Source organism: Mus caroli, unplaced genomic scaffold (genome assembly GCF_978045245.1).
Source record: "Mus caroli unplaced genomic scaffold, Mus_caroli_1 scaffold_6, whole genome shotgun sequence".
NCBI lineage: Eukaryota > Metazoa > Chordata > Mammalia > Rodentia > Muridae > Mus > Mus caroli.
In genome coordinates, this window is record NW_028227261.1 from 56,913,558 (window position 1) to 56,930,673 (window position 17,116).

At 47.3% G+C, this 17,116-nt stretch overlaps 1 protein-coding gene and 1 long non-coding RNA gene across 2 annotated transcripts in view; one reads left to right on the forward strand and one right to left on the reverse strand.

The window, feature by feature from the left end:
• Nucleotides 1–17,116, forward strand: part of Kank4 (KN motif and ankyrin repeat domains 4) — a 63,552-nt gene that overhangs the window by 9,850 nt on the left and 36,586 nt on the right. The gene's annotated exons all lie outside the window — the stretch shown is intronic.
• Nucleotides 11,189–14,339, reverse strand: LOC110293534 (uncharacterized). Its single transcript, XR_002377807.2, has 3 exons — nt 14,322–14,339; nt 12,095–12,172; nt 11,189–11,335 (listed from the first exon to the last, which is right to left on the reverse strand). It is a non-coding gene; the product is annotated as an uncharacterized LOC110293534 (long non-coding RNA).

Here is a 17,116-nt window from a genome sequence, read left to right on the forward strand (position 1 = left end):
CCTGGCTCTCTTAAAAAGAAGTGTATGTGATAACTGGTTTTGCCTGAATATATATATATATATATATATAAGTGTATCATGTGTATGCTTAGTGCCCAAGGAGGACAAAAAAATGCCCCTGAAGTAGAGTAATAGGCTGTTGAGAGTCACCATGGGGTACTGGGAATCAAACCTGGGTCTTTGGTCTTTTCTTGAGTGCTGAGCCCCAGATCTGCCATAGTTTTTGGAAAGGGCGGGGGAGGTCTATGGCCCTGTTCTTTCTTCCCTTCTTTCTCTCATTGTCTTTTCTTTCTTCCCTCTGTCCTTGTCATTTCCTAACAGCCATTGAGCACTACCTAATCAAGGGCACCAGGCTAGGCCCTCCACTAGGCAAGCAGTTCATGATCCATTGGAGGAGATGAATAATGGGAGGCAGAGTTACTGGGCTGTCTCAGGAGGACTGACAGACTGAACAACACTGCTGGGCACAGGCAGAGGGAGGGGACCCAGCGCTGTCCATGGGGGCTGGAAAGGAGGGGGATTGCAACTGAGGGAATTCTCCCAAGAAGAGAATCTACATGTCGTGCAAAGCTCTGGGATACACAATGACCCAGACTCATCCAAAGTCATAGCTGATAGCAGCAACAACATCCTTTTTTATCTTTCTTCCAATGTGCAAGATCTAACAGAAAGATTTCAACGTGGGGGAGACTGCTGCAGAGATGCAAACTGGAGCCCAGGAGCAGTTTCTAAGGGGATCCTGGGAAAGGCGGTGTTGACTGAGGCTGGAATTAGGAGTTGAATAGATATGCTAGTGAAACAGACCCCTGCAGGATGCCCTAGTGGGGTAGGGAGACACTGGCAAAGGCACAGGCTGCCCAGGTCCAGGTGAGGTATGGGTTGCGTTAATGGCAGAGAAGCTAGAGATCTGTCTAGAACTGTGGCCTGAGACCACATTTCCTACCCCACCTTCAACGCTGTGGGCCTCACCTGGTGGCATTTGTTTGCCTGTACAGTATTTTAAAAACTATTTTTTTATTAATTCTTTGAGAATGTCATGCAGTGTACTTTGATCTGTACAGCATTAAAAAAAGAATTCAGTCAACATTTAAAAAACAGATTTTACATAAGTCCACATTTTTGCCTTTTTCTGAGGAAAGAAAAAAAAACCTAGCGTGGAAATACCAGCCTTGAATTAATCCCCAGAGCTATATCCTGAGGTTGTACACTGGATCTTCCCATAATAACTGTGGTCCTACAGCCCTTCAGCTGGCTGGGATCTTTGCACAATATCACTCTAGAATCATTGTCATGAGCCCAGAAAGTACCAAATAATTCATTACAGGGGAGGAGAAAGGAAATTCCAAAGGACACGCATTGTGATCCCTTTATCAGATTGGGCAGTGAATGCCACCACTCTTTGGAGAAAGTTTAATTGTCAATAAAGAAAAAGTAAGCATTTGAGGTGGATGGGCGGGCGCCTTGGGGCCTGGGTGGACAGGAAGTGAATGGGGCGGGCGTCGTACCAAGACGGATGCAAATGGTGGGGCCCTGGGGTGAGCACATTTGATCATATCGATTCATGGCAAATATTTCAAATAACAGAGAAAATTCCACACTGTAAAGAGCTGGTGGGTGGAGCTATGGGAAAGTTCCGAGCATACTGTCCTAGACTTAGCACTGCCCATATAGGATCTATATAAAAAACCATATCTTCAGTTAGATACAATGCATGGATGGATGGATGGATGGATGGATGGATGGATGGATGGATGGATGAAAAGACAGTTGTTGATCTACAGATGGACATTTTATAAATCAAAGTGGGGCTTTACTGCGCCCCTACATGTATCCTCCAATGCTCTAGCTTGAACAATTGCCAGGTCACTCCTCATGTCCAAGCTTGTATTAAAAAAAAAAAGTCTTCCACAGGAAACACTTTTGGGGGGAAGGGTGGGCTTTGGACTGTGCCCTTCTGAGCCTCAGTTTTTCTCCTCTGTAAAATGGGGCTGAGAGTTCCTTCCTACAGAAGGCCAAAAGTGAAGTTTTAAAATAAAGTGTGACTGGCCTCAGGGCAGTTCTGGGGTTCAGCGATCCCAGCCCACTGCACTAGAAGCGAGCACAAGTCCCTCCTACATAGTCCATTCTTGGGATTCCACATTCTCCACCGTTCAACATGCTAGGTGGGGGAAGGCTTGGAGGGAGAGCCAGTCTGGGAGGAATTACGGCTTTTCACCATACAAAATCTTCCTTTTGGTGTTGGACAGACTTAAAATCTCAAGTAGTTCGTTAACAGCAGAATCAGATTTTGTCTAGGGTGTTTTCCCTGGAAACTCCCCTCGCCCCCTTTTTTTAAAATTCAGCTGAAGGAAAGGTCTCAAAGCCAGGTATCTGTTCTCTGATGGAAAGGCCTGTCCTGCCTTTGCTGGCGCTTGGGAGTGGGGGTGGGGAGCTTTCTACTCAGCGGACAGAGACTAAGTGCCCCGGAGTGCCCTGTCTCTCTCTGTGGCACCTTGTCCTGCCCCCTGATTTCCTCCTTCCGCAGCTCTTCCCTTCCTCAGATTCCAACAGTACATTTCTTTCCTTTAAAATTTTATTCTTATTATAGTTAATTCGTCTTCACGCATGTGCATGCATGTGCAAGTGCCCTGGGCAGCCATGATCATCGTCTGGAGCTGGAGTTACAGGTGCTTGTGAGCTGCCTGCGTGGGAACCACGTGCAGACCCCCCTGAAAGGGACTCTTATGCTCTGAGCCATTTCTCTAGCCCGCTCCATTTCTTTTATGTGACCTACCGTTACCAAAGCAACTCTGCTTCTGTTATACCTCATTAATACCGCACCTAGGATTATAGTTTTAGATCAGTATTATGAAACCAAAGAGTGAAGAAACTAAAGCCTAAGAATGTCTGATATGCCTTAAACTCCAACAAACAACAACAAAACCCAACAGGCAAATCTGAGTTAAGATCTAGACTTCCTGGCTTGCCGGCCACAGGAGTCAGGCTGTATCATGTGGCTGCCTTCCTAATTGCTACCAGACATCTCCTACAGGGCTGGGGGTGGGAGTCAGTCTTAGCTCTAGGTAGTCAAGGGCTGGGGACGGGGTTTAATTGTGTATGTATGTTTGTAGGCAAGTATGCCCCAGCGCCAAGCGCAGAGGTCGAAGGGCAATTTGAGGAAATAGAATCTATCCTTTTATAACAAGTGGGTTCCGGGACCCAAACTCAGGTCTTTAGACTTAGTGGCAAGCGCCTTTGCCCACTGAGCCCTCTCACTGGCCTTAGGGAAAAACGGGGAGGCAGGATGTATTTGGCCTTGGTGTTCTGGGAGAGACTGGTGGAAACAGCGGGGGGTGGGCGGGTGAGGGGAGTGGGGGATGGGGGATGGGAAGTAAGGGAGGTTGTAAATGGCCTGGTACAAAGCCAGGACACCTAAACGGTGTTTGAATCGGAAGTGGCCCCAGGGTCAGCCCTTATGGTCGGTCACTGGAGTCTGACATCTTCTAGACATCTGGACTCACAGCAGACGTGTGGGGCCTTTCGAGCCCCATTCAGTGGCACATCTTGTAATCTGCACACAGCCCAGAGGACCCCTTTCCTCATTCAGGCCATGTCTTCCTGACCCTTCCTAACCATTTCCTGCTAAGCCTTACCAGCTCTATCCCCTTTCTCTCAGAAGAGCTGAGAGTTCTGCCCACAGGAGCTCCTGCTTACCGCCTCGTGTGGGCCTCCCACATTTAGCCTGAGTTTAATATCACTGTTGCTTGGAAGACCAGCGTTGGCCAACAGCAATACAGTTTGGGTCTCATTCGAAGCAGTTCACAGAACACAAAATAACAACAGGTAGAATTAATTGTGAATATATTTAGCCCAGTATACCCATGGTGACTTAACGTGTACTCAATATTAAGAGAGAGAATGAGGGGCTTGTGTTAATGTTTCATGCTAAGCCTTTGAAGCCCACCTGTGGAGCATTTTATTGAGCCTCGTTCTAGTGCCATAGGCACAGAAAGCCGGAGGAGAGTTAAGGGCTTTCACTATTAAACCAAGAAAACCCATGAGTGTTGGAAAGCTTTGGGACCCCATTTTAATGAGAGCCTTGAGTAGGGTGGCCAGTCAACAGACCTCAGGTGTCACACGCCACAGTCCTTGCCTACATTGTCAGCATGGCTGACAGGATGTTAAGCCCGCCCTCCCATTTCCCAGCTCCTCCTTTGCTGTGTGTATCTTCTATGCCCTACCTACAGTCTCCCCTGACTCCTTTGAGGTTAAGCTTCACTGTCCCATTTCCCTAACTCAGGACAAGAGCTTGGTGAAATCCGAGCCCTTTGGCCTCGTCTGCTACATGACCCCACTTGTATTTGTGCAGACTCATATTTGTCTCGACCTGTTCATCTCACTGCCTGGTTGTAAATCTCAGCTGCTTTCCACAAGTTCCCAGATCCTACCAGACCGCTCACTCTCTGCCTTCACTTCTCTCTGTCTCCTGAGAAGGTGGATACCATGTGCCTTAGACACCTTCATCTTCACCTCAGTGTCTCTTCATCTTGCTTTTCCTTGCCAGAAATAAACTTTCAGAGTCTCCCTTCCCCACCTCCAGAAACTCTTCTCATCTCTCTGGCCTGTGGGTAAAAGCCATGGACCCTGTGGCTTCAAGCCTCAGCTCCTCCAGCTGCTGATGTGTGGAAATCACTTAACCTCTGGCTGGGTCCACATGGGCTGCTGTTACAAACTGTCATACACTGGGTGGCTTAAAAACAAAAGAAGTTTGCTTCTTGCAGCTGTAAAGAGTGGAAGTCCTGGATCAAAGATTTGACAGGTTTGGTGACCGGTGAAAGCCACTTCCTGGCTCACAGAAGTCATCTTCTTAGCCTGTGTGTTGACATGGTGGGAGGGCAAGGCAGCTCTCTTGAAACTCTTGCATGAGGCTCCTTCTCAGTCAAAAAGGCCCACTAGATCCCCACTCCTGATACCATGTTCAAGTCGGATTTAACATGAGCTGGGGAACAATCCCCCTCTACAATGCTTTTCCTGAGTGAAGTTTTTTTTGTGTGTGTGTGAAGCATGAGATAAAACAATTAAAAGCACCCAGCTGCTGCTGTAGAGTCTCCATCTCAATAGAAAACTTGAAGGATGAACTCAGAGGAACGCTCACAGACGTTTTTATAAGTGTTTAAAAGTAAAACCTCAGGGTGGGCAAGATGGAAATCTCAGCTGCCTCAGTGATGAAGGAGATGGAGAATCAGAAGAAAGAAAGGGCACCATTGGTAAGCAGCCACATGGTGGGGAAGAGACTCAGCCCAAAGTACCAGAGAAAGCATATGTAACTGCTGGCCAGCATCCAGTGGAAGAAGAGGAGAAGAAAAAGACAAAGAGGAAGAGCTCAGAAATGTGATTAGACCTAACAGAACCTCCCATCAGCGCTGCAGAGGCAGATCTAGGAGCAGAGTTTCTATGAAGGAAAAGTATATTATCTCATCAAAGGAATAAATATTCCCCCACCCCCCATGGTTTTAAAAAGGTAGAGAGAAAAAGAAAAGATGGAGAAGTAGAAGCCGGCCATGGCCATGTGGAGGGGGGGGGGAGCGAGAGGGGGCAAAAGGGGGCAAGAGGCAAGAACTTGAGAGTCCTCCCATCTCTTTAGCACAGTATTTGGTGGAGTGGTCCCTCGACTAGGTGATTGGTCTTAAAAGAGGAGACAATAACATGTGTCTCCCCAAAGGCAGATTACATTCTCTTGGCTAGAAGGAAAAAAATCTTTTCCTTAGAGGGTGTCCAGTGCTCCATGTGGACAGGCAACAAGCAGCCCTTCCTCTGTGATTCAGTGAAGTGAAGGAGCTGGGACAGTGAACTGAGCAGGCTGATCTACTCCTTATGCCTTGTGAATCTGCTTCTATCTGTTCTTACTCAGCACCCACTTACTGTGTTCTCTGTACACGATCAAGGCTGCGTGGCAAGGCAGAGAGAGTCCAGGAGGCATTTCCCTAGCAGTGACAAAGCTGAGATTCTGGATGGCAAAGTCAACACTCAGGAACCTGGCCGCTATGTAAGGCGTTCTATGCCTATGCCTGCCTTTCAGATCGTGGCTGCCCTCGGGTTGGGGAGATGCTCAGTGGGTAAAAGTGCTTGCTGGGCAAGCCAGAAAACCTGGTTTCATCGCCAGAACCCCATATCACCACAGATCCCTTGAAAAACAACAACAAAAGGAGCAGATAGTGAAGTCTGTCTGCTCAAACTTCTTACCAGACTCACTTCTCTCTTCTTCTCCCTCCCCAGACCAGTTGTGGAGACTGTGCATATCTGTTGCACCCCCTCTAAAGGCCAGTGTCTGGGCACAGGACTCCCTCATCCCAGTCCCTTCTTCCCTCCTGCTCCTCTTCTAAGTGGAGCAGACTTCCTGCCCTGCCTCCTCTGTCATCAGCTGCTGTCCTGCATGCTGGCCAGGAATGTGAGCACCTGAAGCCACCACAGGCTTTCTTCTCTGCCCCTTTTGTTTGGCGAATTCATCTTTATCATTCATAAGCCAACTCAAGTCTGTGATGTCTGTATGCTTGCTCTTCTATTTCTCTTTGAATCTTTGCCTGCTTCCTTCTTGTACTAGAGGTCCTTCTTTAAGGTCTCTAGTTCCCATTTGGGACAGCCAGTCGCTCAAAGGAAAGAACCCCATCCTATTCTTCCGTGAACCCCCAGCACCTGGCCCAATGTCTGGGCCTTTGTTTCAGACAGCCAGGTGAGCGCGCACTTCTTGGAGACTGGCCTTTGCTGCCCAGCGTTTGACTCCAGGCTCATGGGCTGTGGTCACATGATCGTCATCATCTTTAACAGTGTGAGGAGATGTCCCCTGGGGCTGCCCTGGCTCTGGAGAGGGAAGCCACATGCTCCAAGGGGCTATGGTGAAGACCACAGCCTTTACATTTGGCTTTGTAGGCAGAGGTCAGGGCACTCCAGAACACAAGTGGGTAAGTATGCTGGGCAGGGTTTGCACACATGCCAAACGCCTGCGGATGGCAAAGAAAGGGAGGCCTTGTGTGTGCTGGCGATGCTCCAAGAGAAATAGCCCAGTTATTCTTCTGTGTTGAGCATAGCTCTCTCTTTTAAAAAAAGGACAGCCCCAAAGGGGGGAAAAATCTATCACAGGTTCTAATACATCCCACAGACTAAACTTTAAACTACTTGCTACCCTCAAAATATATCACGTGGATAACTAATTGAGCCAACTTCATATCCTTCCAGGGCATGGCTGTGTGACAGGAGCAGAAGAGGCAGTCCCCATCGCTTTTGCTTCATTCCTGGTTGCCAGGGGTCTGCAGACCTCGGAAACAGGGCCTTGCTTCTTCCCTTAGGCTCCTGTTTTGAAGGCCCTGCCCCTGTCTGTCCCCCATCTTTGCATCTGAAGTTAGCCTGCTACTTACCCATTCTAAGCCACCAACTTCCTTCCACTCAGGCCTTTTGGACAACTGTGGACCCAAGCATGACTCCATCTGCCTAGGAAAAGTCCATCAGAAGCCCTCACTGCAACAGCAGTTCCGCCCTGTGTGGTCTTTGTGACTCCTGCTGACTTCCTATACTTGCCTGCACACGGGCTTCCAGATCTCCCACATAGGAAAAAGATGTTCAGTATTGGTGGAGGGGAGGGCCAGGCAAGAATAAGAGATAAGTTTACTGCTTGGCCAGTGCACAGTCCATAAACAAGGACAAAGCAACTAACAGTTGCTGGGCACCTACTGTTTTCCTTCTGCCCCGTTGGCCCCACCCCCAGAACAACGGTGTTTTCAACATGCCAAATACAGGGTTAAGAATGGGTACGTAGTTGGACATGCTAGCTCATACCAGGAATCCTGAGCACTTGAGAGGCTGAGGCAACTTGAGAGTTGCCATGAGTTTGAGGTCAGGGTGGGCTACAGAGTGAGTTCCAGGAAGGTCTCACCTAGTGACCTATCCAGATACACACCATAGTGACCTATCTAAATACACACACGCAGAGACACACAGACACACTAGCACACGCACACACTCTTACAGAAAGGAAGGAAGAAGAGAGACACACACAGAGAGAGAGAGAGAGAGAGAGAGAGAGAGAGAGAGAGAGAGAGAGAGAGCCTCTAATAAGCAAACAATATGAACAAGCTGGGACGATGGCTCGGTTAGGAAGGTGCCCGCCGTGCAAGCGCGAGAACCTGAGTCTGGATTTCCAGCACCTTGTAAAAAGCTGGGTGTGGTGATGCCTGTCATCCTAGCACTGGGGAGACAGACAAGAGGACTCCCCAGGGTGCGCTGGTCAGCTAATCTTGCCAAAGTGAAGGGTGACAGAAATGCTGACCCATCTCTCTCTCTCCTCCACACGCATGTGTACACTTAGATACCCAAACCAACAGGAACAACCATGTAGCCATCCAAACAGCCCTAGGTAGCGAGCCGTTCTTCAGAGCCCCCGTAGAGCTAGGGAGCTGGGTCAGAAGGTAGAAAGACTTGCCTGAGGGCAAATCATCTGCAGCCTCTAGAGCCTCTCATTTAGTCAAGGTCACCTTCCCTCCCTCTCCAAACCAGACACCTCATCCCATGTGTGCTTAGGGCTGTGACATCAGCATCTCTTCTTTATTGGAAACTCTCAGATTGGTTCATGGAACCAGCTGTGCAGGTGCACCAGCTCTCTTCAGGAGATCTCAGCAGAATATGGTTTGTAAACTCACTAAATCAGAGTTTACAAATATATTTTTTTAAAAGTAGGTAGATTGCACTGGGAAAAACTAGATTTTCACGTGTCACTGCAAGTAGCAACACAATCTTGTGCAGCCAATATGGAGACCAATGTGGAAGGAAATCCCTCAAAACCTAAAATAGACACAGCATTGAGACCTACCCACACCCCTTCTGGGTATATGCTCAAAGGAATAATGCCACATGCATGTTTGCTGCTCTACTAGTTACAACACCCAAGAAATAGAACCAGCCCAGATGCTTATCAAGTTGAATGGATAAAGAAGATATAGCATACACACGGTGGGATTTTATACAGCCATAAAAATGAAATCATGAAGAAAAATGGATGTGCCTGGAAGTCAGTACATTAACAGAAACAAGGCAGACTCAGAAAAACAGAGTTGGGGGCTGGTGAGATGGCTCAGCAGGTAAGAGCACCCGACTGCTCTTCCGAAGGTCCTGAGTTCAAATCCCAGCAACCACATGGTGGCTCACAACCATCTCTAACAAGATCTGACTTCCTCTTCTGGAGTGTCTGAAGACAGCTACAGTGTACTTACATATAATAAATAAATAAATCTTTATTAAAAAAAAAGAAAGAAAAACAGAGTTACTTTTGTTCATCTGTGGAACCTAGACTTAATTTACACAAAACAAACATTTGTATTACAAATACAGTAAATAAATATTCTACGTATTATACAAACACAGATGTAAAGTACGTAAGGACAGGCATGGTGACATATGCCTGTAATCTGAGTAGTAAGAAAAGTGAGGTGAGGAGAGAACTTGAAGCCATCCTGGGCTATGAGGACAACCTGGGCTATGAAGCAAGCCCCGGCACAAACAAGCAAAACACAAAGTGGAGTGTGTGAGGCATCACCTGGACAGCTGGTCTAAGCAGATTCCAGTCCTGGGCCCTTAGTCCTCCCATGCACACTACTCTTCTGCCATGGGAGGTGTAGGGTTGAAAACTGGACCGGGGCACACTTCTAATTCAAGTCTTAACCTGGGGAAGCAGGACTGGATTGGATACAGGCTTTCCACCCAAGGCAGCTGCAATGGCATCCCTCTAGCTCTGGGGAAATGCTCCATTGGCAGGGAGAGACATCTCCCTAGTTATTCAAGGCAGGAACCATGTATGTCATTCATCCCAGCTCTATACAACTCAGTAAATGACAGAGAAACAAAATTAATTGGCAACCCCAAACCCTTGTTTCTGGCTCAAAGATATGTCTTCAGAATGGAAATTTTGACAGAGTGCTAGTTCTACAAATGACATTGTATATAAAATGGATGACCATGTAACTCAACTGCTACTGTCTGTTAAACAACCCAAGTCTCCTTGTAACCTGTCAAGGTTATCTGAAACCTAATTGCATTTTTATTGATTAAGTAAGACTGCATTTTCCCCCTAATCTATTCCTTAGCAAATAAATTTATTTATGGACCTATTGCATCTCCTGAAAATGTTTATATTTGAATAGTCACTTGATAACCCATGAGCAAGTCTATAATGGAATCTAAGTCTAGACTCCTTCCTTTGCTGCTCCTTAAAGTTAAAAACAACTAATTCATTTACATTATGGGTGTTTTGCCTGTATGTGTGTCAGTGTACCGCATGCCTACAGAGGCCAGAGGAGGATGTCAGTTCCCCTGGAGCTAGAGTTGCAGACAGTTATGAGCCACCATGTAGTTTCTTGGAATTGGGCCCAGGCCCTCTGGAAGAGCAGCCAGTGCTCTTACCACTAAGCCATCTCTCCAGGCATCTTTGCTAACGTCTGGTTTCTTCTCTTTCTGCTTAGGCTCCAAACAACTTGTTTCACAGACAGTTACAGAAACTAGAGCCCAGAGAGTCCTTCCACTCTGTGCTTAAGAGCTTGCTCCATGTAGTTGGACGAACCCTGCCTCATAGTAGATCTGTGCCCTCAAGCCTGTGAGAATGACGTAACCTACCTATTGTGACCACTAAGTAACCATCTCTAGCATTAGTACAGGGCAGTGTGTACGTAACAATTATCATTGTAACCGTGTACGCTATCATCATCATTTCTAAGCCTTAGCTCTCTCACCATAAATCACTTATAATGGAGACTACAACTAGTAATGGGTGTTCATAACTTTGCCTGTGAAGCCTTCTGAGTAATTCCTTTCTGAGGAAATGCCAGGCACAGCCTGCTTCAGGGTGGTGACTCTGTTACTATGTAGACTGGGTTATCCAGAGAAAATAAAGGCCTGGACAGTGGAGCCAGCACTGGAATTCCTGAGGAGAGGGCAGAGAGAACCTGGTGGTGGTGAATTGTGCCAGGTGGGGAGGAGGCTGGTGGAGGCACCAGGAGATGATACCGCAGAGGATGCTGGGAATGAAGCTCTCTGCTGCTGCTGCTGCTGCTGCTACTGCTGCTCCAGCTGCTCTGTTGGAGCAAAGTGCCCAGAATAGCAGAGAGGAAAGCAGAAGTTTTGCTTTGCACTAAGAATGCTTTCCCCCTTCAGTATTTTCTCTGGAGACTACAGTGAAGGTTTGGATAGCTTCCAATTAATTTTTTGTCTGCTTAGCTGCTGTTTCTTTGAATGCGGCGCTGAGCTCCGACTGGGTCACGGGGCAGCCATCTTTGTCTCATTTGGAGAGGAGTCAGAACTTCTAGGGCCCCAGGTGCTAAGGAGGGAAGAGTACAGGATGAACACAGAGAAGGTGCTTAATTGGTCTTGGCAACTGGTTTTATTATTGTGTTTGGTACTGTCTCTGTAGCCAGCGGCCGCAAGCAAAGGTCACCAGTGGGAGTGGGAACCGTATTCTGGCAAGCAGTCACGCCAGTGAAAGCTCCATTATTCTCTATGGAAACTGGGAAGACCAGCCTTGCTGTTTTTAGAGAAGTTAGTGTCCTCCAAAGCACAAGCCGGAAAAGCTACAAAGCTGCAGCTCCTAACAGGAAGCAAGGAATCTAGAAGACAAAGCTGACTCCAGCTGTGGTGTGTGACACACACACCATGGGACCTCAGTATCCCCACTAGGAAATGAAGATCATGACCAAGGTCCCATTAGTGATGTCTCTTCTCTCAGCAGTAGAATTAGCAAAAATGGCCACCTGGGCACTCACCTCTTGCAAAGTCCTGACCTGGAGCTGGGAGAGGTTTGCAGAGGTAGGAAGAGAGCCTCTTGACTTGAAAGAGGCCACAGAGTAGCTTGAGGGAAGAGGAGATGTCTAACGGAAGTCAGACTGTGCTGTTCCATATGCCCAGCCATTGTGTGGTATCTCTGAGCTGCTCTCAGATGGTTTAAACCTGGGTGTGACTCCCAGAAACATGTTTTCTCAGTGACTTCACCTACTATTTTAGTCTGTTTCCTAAGATAATTCTAGGTAAGAGAATATCTGACACTGGATAATTTTTTTTTTTTTAATGAACAGGAATTTACCTGACTCCTGGTGCTCAGGGCCAGGACATCTAAGAGTGAGGTGCTGGCCTTTGCAGAGGGACTTCATGTTGTACCATCCTGGGAAAGAAAGCAGAGGGGAGAGAAAGCAGAGTGATTGAGCACTTAAAGGCCAAACTCGTTTCTTTATGTGAACCTACTCTCTCAACAGCGAGCCCACCCCCAAGGCACAGCATGCATCTGTCTATTCATGGGGGCTTAGTCCTGGTGACCCCATCACCTCTTGTTAGTTCCCTCTCTCCAACACCACGGTTTAAGTTTCAACACATGAACACATGGAAACATAGCAGTCCCATTAAGTACAACAGACCAAAACTCAGGTCACAACCATACACAGCCTTCCTGAATACTGCCAGGTGGCACACTGAATGAGTCCCATCTGCTTCCAGCAAACATTCAACCTGATAGAAGTTTCTAGAGCCCTTTGTCTCTTGGGCTCATCACTGATGATACCCACCCTTCCTTCAGCTGAGATGCTGCTGAAACTGAGCGTCCGGCATCCTTGTTTGACACACGTAACAGATACTGAGCTTGCACATACTGAACTTGTACGAGGCTGGCTAGGGTATTGTGCAATTAAAGAAAACAAAGACAAAACAAACAGTATTGGCTCCACCCCGATATCTGGGGATCAGTTTTCATCTGCAGTTTCGTATAAACTGATTCCTGAGTAGGCAGGGCGCGTGTATCTGAGCCAAGAAAAACCTTCCCCCCAACCCAGAAGGCAGAAGCCATAGCTCACAAAAGTGCTGAAGAGCCTGCACCTGGGGCTCTTGGGTGACATCCATTCTAGTGCCTCAGAAGGTTCCATTGGATTCTAACCAAGGACAGAGATGCTAACTAGGCATAGGAGGTGCAGAGGTCCCCACCGCCCACCTCACCCCACTGAGGGTGTCTGTCTCTGCCCATGAGACAGATGCTCCCACTGCAGAACCCAGGAAGGAGGAATGGGGCTGAATTCCTGTGGAATATTTGCTCTGAGCTGTGGTTTCCCAACTATCTAGACAGCAGTCCACAGCGTTGGAGCAAGAATCCTCGTGGTCTACTGAGTCGACTCACTCCCATGTTCCACCGGGGGTGGGAATGGTAATAAGGGGTTAAAGTGGAAGAGGAAAATAAAGTGGTAATAAAGCTAATACTCAAGAGAGTGATCAACACAAATTCCCAACAATGATTTTATGAGTAACAGAAGTTTAAAAATAAAATATGTCTCATATCCAAGTCTTATAGCGGGTGAGGGTCATAGTTGCGAACTTTTAACCCGTCCTAGCAAGCTTGCAGGAGAGGGGTTCCTAAAAGGGGGTCCTGCAGGAGGATGTCATTCCACTGGCCTCTCAGAGCCTCCCAGAGCCACTCCCCAGGAGTCTGTCCTCAAGGGCACTGACTTTCAGGGAGTTGGGCCTTGCTGTCCCTGATACTGCTTGGCTGGGTCCTAAGTGAAGCCAACCTCAGAGACTCTGGGCTCCTAAGGAGAGAGTCCCGGGCATAGGACAGGAGTTCAGAAAGTCCTGACTTCCTGGGAAAAGCACAAATGTCGTCTGCACTAATAACAAAACGCCCTCTTTGAGAACGGCAGGAATTCCAGACCTTGCCCTGAGTTCTGAAGCACTGTCTGGAGGTAGCGGAGGTCATTCTTCTCTGCAGAATAGACAATGTTCTTAGCACCCTTGTAACAGACATTTTTTTTCCTTCTGTTTTTCTAGGACAGACAGGGTTTCTCTGTGTAGCCCTGGCTGTCCTAGAACTCACTGTAGATCAGGCTAGCTCAAACACAGAGAAAGCCTGCCTCTCTAACTGCTGGGATTAAAGGCATACACCAGCACTGCCCTGCCAATTTTTCTTTTTTAATGCCAATACTTAATTGATTCACATGTTTTGTTTCTAATTCCTTATACCGATAAAATCATATTACTGTGTTACTTACTTTAAGAGTGAGAATTTGGGTTCTCTTTAGTGCTATTTTGGAAACTCTTACCCTTGGCCACTGGACGAGGTCTTTGCCCTGAGAATTATAGATTTTAGAAGTAGGGTGTGTAGAAATAATTTTAATCGTTTTTTTCTTCCCCAGGCCTGGCTCCCAGAATGAGGACTCTGAGGCTAAATATGTATTATTAAATGCCTAGGCCATAAGCTTTGGCTCATTCCTTGACGAGCTCACAACTTACTTAACCCATTGAAATTAGTCTATGTCTACCATGTGGTTAGATACCTCTCCTTCAATTCCGGCCCGCTTCTTCTTTCACTTCTCAGAATCTCCCTGCTGGTTTACATCTGTCTCTTCAGTCTGTCTTCTTGGTCCATCTCCTGTCTGTCCCTCTTGAATCTCTCCTTTTATCCTCTCACTATATCCCAGAATCCTTTCTCTTCCTGCCAGTGTCCCGCCTCCTACTTCCTACCTCAGCTCATTGGCCATCGGCGTTTTTTATTCACAGGTGATGCTTAGATTGTCTTTCCGTGGTATTCCCAGGTTCTTATTTCAGAGCCTGGGAATTTGAGAATGGTGACACATGTCTATGTTACCAGCACTTGGGAGGAAGACTAGGCATTCGATTCATCCTTGGGTGCATAGCAACTTTGACGTCAGCCTGGGCTGCATGAGACCCGGTCCAAAACAAAACAGGAGCATGAATACTACAGGTGCCGCACGTGAGCAAGAGAAAGCTTAGTTCTTGTCAAGGAGCTTCTAGTCCACCAAGAGAGATCCAATGATAGTACAAGGACAAAAAAGCAAAAAGGAGAGAGAGAGAGAGACCCGTGCATATACAATATCTCTGTTCTTCAGCCTTGTGTGGTCTGAAGCTCTGATTCTCCTCCCAAATGCGGGATTTTATGTATGTGCCACTAGGCCCGGTTGCTTATGTCTTTATCCTGCCATCTAAGGCAAGTTGATTAGTGGCACTGTCGGGTGCCTAGTACTTCCTTCTGACTGGCTTATTTTATTTTTTTAAGATTTATTTTGCTTAGATGAAACGTATCTGTGTGAATACACCGGTGTTTGGAGAGGTGTGGGTGTGTGCAGGCGTGTGTGCAAAGGAGAGTGCTTTGGACCCTTTGGAGCTGGAGTTAGAGACAGAGCTAAAGTTAAGGTGAGGCTGAAGTTACAAGCATCTGCACAGCTCTCGGTTATCTCAGTGTCATGGTTGCTCAGCAAGTGCTCTTAACCACAGAGACATCTAGTATTTGATTTCTTTTCTTAAAAAATACTTAAATTGTGTGTGTGTGTGTGTGTGTGTGTGTGTGTATGGGTGTGTGGTGGTGGTGGTGGTGAGAGAGGACAACTTGTGGGAGTTGGCTCTTTCTTTCTACTGCACGGGTTGATAGAAATGGAACTGAGTTTGTCAGGTTTGACAGCTGGCACCTTTACCCATTAAGCCATCTAAAGGCCTCCAGCCAGCAGGATTTGTATATTTATCCAGCAGTTGTAAACTCAGGAAAATGACCATGTTTACATCAGCTTACCCTTTTACCATTTCCTCATAGTATATACAGTGCATTATTGTACCACAGAACCTCTAACTGTAACTTTGCACCCTTGAAGGACCTCCCCGACCTCTGAGATCCACCTGTTAAGAGGTCTGGAGCAAATGCGTTCTCCTAACACACAGGAAGTGTTTGCTCACAAATTCACATTACATGCTTTCTGGGGCCTGTGGTAGAGGTCAGGGACACAGGTAGCCACTGTGGCCAAGGACAGACAGGAAAGGTGCAGTAGAAAGGTGACCATTGCACATGGTAGATATGTGTGAGGCTTGGGACAGACCAACAAGGTAGTACAACCTTTGATACCTGTGTAGCTTAAGGATAGACACAAATGCTGGGTGTGGTGGCACACGCCTTTACTCCCAGCGCTCGGGAGGCAGAGGCAGGAGGATTTCTGAGTTCAAGGCCAGCCTGGTCTACAGAGTGAGTTCCAGGACAGCCAGGGCTACACAGAGAAACCCTGTCTCAAAAAACCAAAAAAGAAAAAAGAAAAAGAAAAAGAAAAAAAAAAAAAGGATAGACACAAAGGACTTTGTCCTGAGAAAGGAAAAGACCATATCAATCTTTTCTTTTTTTTTTTTTTTCAAGACAGTTTCTCTGTGTAGCCTTGGCTGTCCTGGAACTCACTATGTAGACCAGGCTGGCCTCTAACTCAGAAATCTGCCTGCCTCTGCCTCCCAAGTGCTGGGATTAAAGGCGTGCGCCACCACTGCCTGGCTATAAATGCTAATCTTAATAGCCGTGTCTACAGCCATACATAGCATCCTTGCCCTTCATCTCTAGGTATAGCCAGATGCTTGGGAATCTTCCAAGAAAAAGACTGAGAAGAACACAATTCTATCCCCAGGAATTTGACTCCTGGGACACCCAAGGGGATTCACTTAGTCCACCTGTCTTATTTTCTTTACCTGTACAACAAAAATACTGAAGCCTGGCCTGGGGATACAGGGCCACAGAATGGAAAGGTGTGCTTTCTATATGTGTTGGGGAAATGTGGGCAGCAATTCAAGGAGAGGCCACCCTCGGTGCCAGCATCAAGCTCCACACAAGTTTGATGGGCACCTGAACTGAGCTGGAATGAGCCTCCATCATTAGTGTATATAGGAGAAGGCTGCCTGTGACATGTCTTAAGGTCCTTAGCGCCCTAGCAACATCAGGGGTCCATGTCTCTCTAAAACTGTTGCTCAGCCTGTATAGAAGACAGGTACGGGCTCTCAGGATCCCTGTTGGACCATGTCACCCTTGTGTGCCTTCAGTAGGAACAGGCAAGTGTCAGGTTTGGAAAGCCTGAGTTCTACCTCACACCTGCCTCTGCTCCAAGAGCTGAAGCAACCTTAGGCTGGGCTCTAGGTCTTATCTGATGTGACCCTTCGGTTAATTCCCTTCCCAGGCAGAGCCTCTGTCTGGCTCTTGCAGGGATTAGAAACCCTGCTGGGAGCAGGAACCACAGAACAGGCAGGAATTTGCTTGTCACTGTAGGTGCTTGCCCTTTTTCTTTTTTTTCCTGCCAGATGGGGTGCATCT